The 5,951-nt window shown below is 42.8% G+C and overlaps 1 pseudogene across 1 annotated transcript; it reads left to right on the top strand.

Annotated features, from left to right (window-relative positions):
• Positions 1-3,637: 3,637 nt before the first annotated feature.
• LOC147620027 (protein EXORDIUM-like 2 pseudogene) lies at positions 3,638-4,981 on the top strand (annotated as a pseudogene). The gene has a single exon (XR_015261740.1). The product of XR_015261740.1 is annotated as a protein EXORDIUM-like 2 pseudogene (transcript).
• Positions 4,982-5,951: the final 970 nt, after the last annotated feature.

The raw sequence follows: 5,951 nt of genomic DNA, 5'->3' as shown, positions 1-5,951 counted from the left end.
AAAGAGCTAGGCCATAAGAGAGCATGGCAGAGGGTTGGTTAGTGCAAGAAGCATGTGTCCACATTTTAGAGTATCTTTCTCGAGTGGATTCTATAATGCCACAATTTTGGAGTAATGAGGATGATGAGCACATGGTGTCCCATGTACCACAAGGCAAAGAAAGAGAAAGAAGAATGGACACATCAATGTTGAAGAAGGTGAATACATTTTGTATTCTTAATAGTAGTGAAGTTATGATGAAGAGGTGGGTGGCAAGGTATGAAGAGGTGAGAAGACATGAAGAGGTGAGAAGAAATAGATATGAGGAGAGAAGAGCATTTAGGATGCGTTTGAGACACTTGCCATTTCCTCCGGAGCTTGCATCACATTCGAAAGTTTGTACCATTGATTGGCTTTATGAAGAAATAGAAAAGGCGAAAAAAGATGGAGATGTGGTGATAGAAGAAGAATGGCAGTACGCAAGAGGATGTGAGCCACATGTAAGTGTGTCTCTACTTTCTCTTTTTTTATCCAAGTAGAATCTTATGATATGGTTATTCATTTTCATAAATATATATCATTTGTTGTTGGTGGTAGTATAAGGTATACAATGCCATGTGGTCCAAAGGAAGGTTTTTTCGCACTCAACATATAGATACAAACAGAATTACTCAAGATTGTAGGGTTATGGTAAACTTTGAGCAAGAGAGTGGAGTAATGCTTGATTATTATGGCATAATTCAAAACATCCTAAAGGTTGGATTTAGGGCATTCCAAATTTTTATATTAGATGTGGTGTGTGGAGGCATTCAAGCAACCATGAAAGGATATCCAAATGGATTTATGGTAATCGATTCTACAAAATTTTGGCAAAAACAGAGAGAGACACATTTATGCTATCTCCCCATTGTGAACAAGCAAATTCTAAAACCACAAGATTTTACTATATCATCCTTATGTATATTAAATTTACACTCTATGTGTTTCTTCTTACAAGGTTGTGTTTCACAAGGATATAAATGACAAGAAATGGTGGTATATCATACAAGTCACTCCTCGTTCAAAGAGTATTTTTCAAGATAGGGATGTTGAAGAGCTCATGGACGAAGTGACAGTAGTTGGAAATGAACGTGCGGAAGGTCAAGTACAAGATAAAGCATGCGAGATACCACCAATTAATCAAGATGAAGGTGTCCCTATCCAAGATGATGAGGAAGCTATTGAATCCGAGCATAATGATGATGATGTTAAGTCCCCTAGCAGTGGGATAGATCTTTTTGTTGATCTTACAATGGAACATATGGATGTTGAGATAGACCAATTAGCATGTATGGATTTGATGGAAGATGTGGCCGATGTTTGAGCTAAGCTCACCCTAATACATTAATCAATTCCTCAATGTTCTAGTCTTGACAAAATCCATGTTTGATTATATTATATTTTATGCTTTTTTGGTGATATTGTAATACAAAAAACCTAATCCTTTGCTCTCAAGGGGATATTGTGAGCTCTCTAGAATTCTAGATTTTCTTTCCATAGTACACGGCTATACACACATCTATGGGTGCGGCTATAGTTGTGTGCATAGCCGCGTGAGGCTATAGTTGCATGCATAATCTCACACTAAAACTACACACCTTGGCAACTATGGCCAGCAGGTCGCCTCTCCCTACTCTCCAGATCCTCTTCACACGGCTATCCTAATGCGGCTATGCTCCCCTTCTCTTATTGTGGCACCTCCATTTGAGAAGTATTTATATTTGTAGGAAGATTGGTGGATCTGATTTTAATTATTGCATAAAGTTTCAAAAATCATTTGTTGAGTCAATTATCGAAAAACTAAAAGAAAGATTTTGTGATAATAACATTTTGGGTTGTTTCAAAGCTTTTGCTCCATGCAGTTTTCCATTGGGTTATTATTTTTGCTTCTTCATTTCGCTACTTTTGTTTTAGTTTTGCACTCTCTTAACTTTAACTTTATTGTTGTTTGTATAGAGTTTTCTATTGTGTTTTTTTTAATAATGTAAATACTCTTTTACTTTAAGAAAAAAAGCTTCTTGATTATGTTGTATACAAGAGTCCCCTACCTCATTTGAAGCCAAAACTTTCACATGATAAGCGCTTCCTATTTAATGCTTGCAATAGGATTTACATATGGTCATGTGTAGTTAAGCTTTTTTTTATTGCATCTTTGTGATGTATAGTTTAGCTATTGTTGATTTCATTTGTGTGATTTCAATTTGCATATATCTAAATGCGTTGAAGCAAGTTGGTAGGATCGGTTTAAAGAAACCTACATGAAAACTTTTAGTATAAGTATATTTTTTCAATCTTGTTTCTTGTGATTATTAAGTATAAAGTTAGACTAGTGATTTTATAAAATTTGTAAATGACTTTGTTACTTCTATTTTCATGAGCTCATGAATGAGTTTATTGCTTTTATTTTGCAACTCATGAAGTAATGATTACAAGTTAGAACTTATGCATATCAAGGAAATTTGGGCGAGACGATAAACCCAACTGATGCAGATGCACATGTAAGTCCTCCCAATTTTCATCTCCAATTTGTGTCTCCATTGTGTATTGAGAACTAGTTATGGATTGGAATCTTAGTTTGTCTTAAAAAAATCGAACGAAAAAATTTGATGTCTTTAAAAACAAGCTGCCTTGTAGAATCCTAAATAGAATTTGGAGTGAAAGGTTTTTCCATTGGTTCATAAAAAACAAGCATTGGCGCGAGGCGAGGACCCAAGGCCTAAGGTTCTCTGGAAATTCGAACAGCTAACGAGCGACTGCCAACAAGGTAGTAACAGAACATGGATGATGGTTTCAACTTTCACAAACCTTGCTTGAAGTGCCACGCGAAACTAGAGGACACCCCTTTTTTTTAAATAAAGAAGCCTTGAAACTAGGAAATGAATATTTACACCCGACTTGTGTAGACAACTGACACACACACCATTGTGGGCAATTCGTACAAGGGTGGACATCCATCCTAGTTAGCGAGGATGGAACCTATGGGATAACACTCCTCCTCTTCTACCAACTGAACTACTAGAACTTTGGGGCTGGAGAACACCTTTGAGGCTTTGTCATTGTGGTTTCATAACGTGACGTGTCGGCTTCAGCCTTCAGGTCCCGTTGCTTTACGGCAACGGCGAGCAGTGTGATCAAACGGCCGGCAATCGGGACTCGAGAGGAGTTCCTTCAACTTCCTTGTCCCCCGCCCGGCCGGGGCCACTGGCAACAGGCAAGGCGCTCCGATTCCCGACAAGTTTCAGCGCGACCGACCGACACGCCCGGCCGCCGTCGCCGGCGCGTTTGGCCTGACGGCCGGAGGCTGGGAGATACAAACCGCTTTTAAAAGCGCCGCGCGGTGTCCGTACGAGAGCACGTTTAATCATTTAAAATAGCGGTAACGAATGGGCTTGTACCATGTGGACCTTTGTGTGCCGGGTCCCGTTCTTGGTGGCGCGCAACGCCGCATGCACATGCGCTATTCGGGAACCGGTATGACGGTATCTCACTTCACGAGAAAGTGTGGGGCCCGCATTACGCGTTTATAGTACAGTTCAGAGTTCTTGTCTATCTGTACAGTGGGAACGACACAGTAATAATAATGCCTTTTCGCCTCCCTTCTTACAAGTTGCCACCCACAACTACCAACAACAACTGCACTTGCTAAGCCCATGGTCCTATGCTCCTGCTGTCAGCCGTTGAGCCATCGCCATTGTAACTTCTCGCCTCCACGCTTCAGCATAAAAGATAGTGCAACTGCAAGTGCATGGAGGCTCCCCCAACCGCACCATCCCCACCATGGCTTCCTCTGCTAACGCTACCTGCCGTCTGGCCTCCCTCTTCCTTTTGTTTCTGCCTGCCTTCTTCCATCTCCCTATATCCTCCCTTGCTGCCAAACCCCATGCCCTCAACCTCTTCTCCCAAAGCCTCGCCCTTGTCACCCCACCTCCCCTCCTCTTGCCCTACCGCAATGGCCCTGTCTTGTCCGGACAAAAGACCTTGGACATCTACCTCATCTGGTATGGCAACTTCTCGGCTTCTCAGCACTCCATCTTGGTCGACTTCCTTCAATCTTTCTCGGCTCCCGCAGTGGGCAACAACACCGCCCACGCTGTGAGCATCTGGTGGACTACGACTGCCGGATACAAGGACGCCTTCGGCAGCCCCGTCATTGACACAGTCCGCTTGGCCGGACAAGCCTCGGACTCCCAATACTCCCTGGGAAAGACCCTTAAGCCCATCGACATTGAGACTCTGGTCCTGTACTACATCCACGCCAAGCTCTTCCCCAGCAGCTCCAAGGCTGTCTACACCATTCTCACTGCGGCTGATGTCTACGTTGATGGCTTCTGCCTCAACTCATGTGGCTTCCACGCCTACACATTTCCCTCCGCCGCTACGGCGGACAAAATGCTCCCATACGCGTGGGTCGGCAACTCGGCTACACAGTGTCCGGGACAATGTGCGTGGCCATTTGCGAACGCCAACTTTGGCCCGCAGACGCCGCCTCTGCGCCCACCCAACGGCGATGTGGGCGTCGATGGGATGATCATTAATCTGGCCACTCTACTGGCGGGCGCCGCGACGAACCCTTTCAATACGGGCTACTACCAGGGGGATGCGGCCGACCCACTGGAGGCGGTATCGGCTTGTACGGGTATATTCGGCAAAGGAGCCTACCCCGGATACCCGGGCGAGCTGCTTACACACTCCGCCACGGGCAGCAGCTTCAACGCCCACGGTGTGAACAGCCGCAGGTTCCTTATACCGGCCATGTGGAACCCCACCGCTCTCAACTGCGTGCCGCTTTAACGGTCGCCCAAAATGTGGTCGACGTTGTGCATTTTTAACCACTCTTTTTTTTCTCTTTTTTCGACCTCTTCTAATATATGGTGCTAGGGTTCTAATTTGTTCCTACCAACTCGGACTAGCTCCCTCATAGTTTTACTTGTATAACCAAAAGTTTGTTGATGAACATGGTGATCTTGAGTCTTGACTATATAGTGACAATGCAATGTTGTTTTTTTAAATTGCAATGAGTTTCCATTTGTGCTGTTGTGTCAATCTAATTTTGTCTCTCCTAAGCTCTACAGACAATTAGAGGGGCTTCCATTTTGTATTAATGCAAGGTTTAGTTAGCTGTTGGCAAGAAGCCCTCAAGATTTGGTACTTGGAAGTGGCTCACTTGGCGAGTGTGTTTGGTCGCATGCTCGGGCCAAAAAAAGTCAAATTGTTGAAACTCATTAATGGAATTAAGCGTATAAAACTTTGCAAGAAGGGAATGTGAAGACAAAGTCAAAAGTGTGTGGATTATGGAGATATCTTCACGAGATTTAGTCCTTTTTCTCTTGAGAGAAACAAGCAATTGCCCTTCATCTATACCAATAAATTGAATTTATAGAGGTATGACAATGGATGAGAAGGGTCTCCATTGGCAACATCTAGGAAGCTCACAATGGTCCGGTCTCTACAAAGCAATCAAGAGCACACTGAAAAAAATTGATTCAAATAGAGACCATTCATTCAACTTTGAAGAAACTACTAGGGAAGGGTGTTTTTGGGAATAATTTTAGCCAAGGCTACTACAAAACTATAAGTAAGCTCTACAAGAAGGGAATATGAAGATAACATCAAAAGTGTATGGATCATGGAGATTACCTTCAATAGATTTAGTTCTTTCTCAAAGGAACGACGGGTAATTGCCCTTCATCTATACAAATTAACAATAACAAGTCTCATAGGTGTTACCAAGAAATTGAATTTATAGAGGTATGGCAATAGATCAGAGGAGTCTCCATTGGCAACATCTAAGAAGCTCACAATAGCTTGGTCTATGCAAAGCAATCAAGAAAATGTTGCAAAAAATGATCCAGATAGAGACTATTCAATGCACAACTTTGAAGAGATTGCTTGGGGGTGCTTTTGGGAAGAATTCTTTAGCCAATGCTACTATA

This window comes from Cibotium barometz, chromosome 32, assembly GCF_041138505.1.
Source record: "Cibotium barometz isolate CiBa-2024 chromosome 32, ASM4113850v1, whole genome shotgun sequence".
NCBI lineage: Eukaryota > Viridiplantae > Streptophyta > Polypodiopsida > Cyatheales > Cibotiaceae > Cibotium > Cibotium barometz.
The sequence above is the reverse complement of the archived record's forward strand: the minus strand, read 5'-3'. Positions and strand labels throughout refer to the sequence as shown.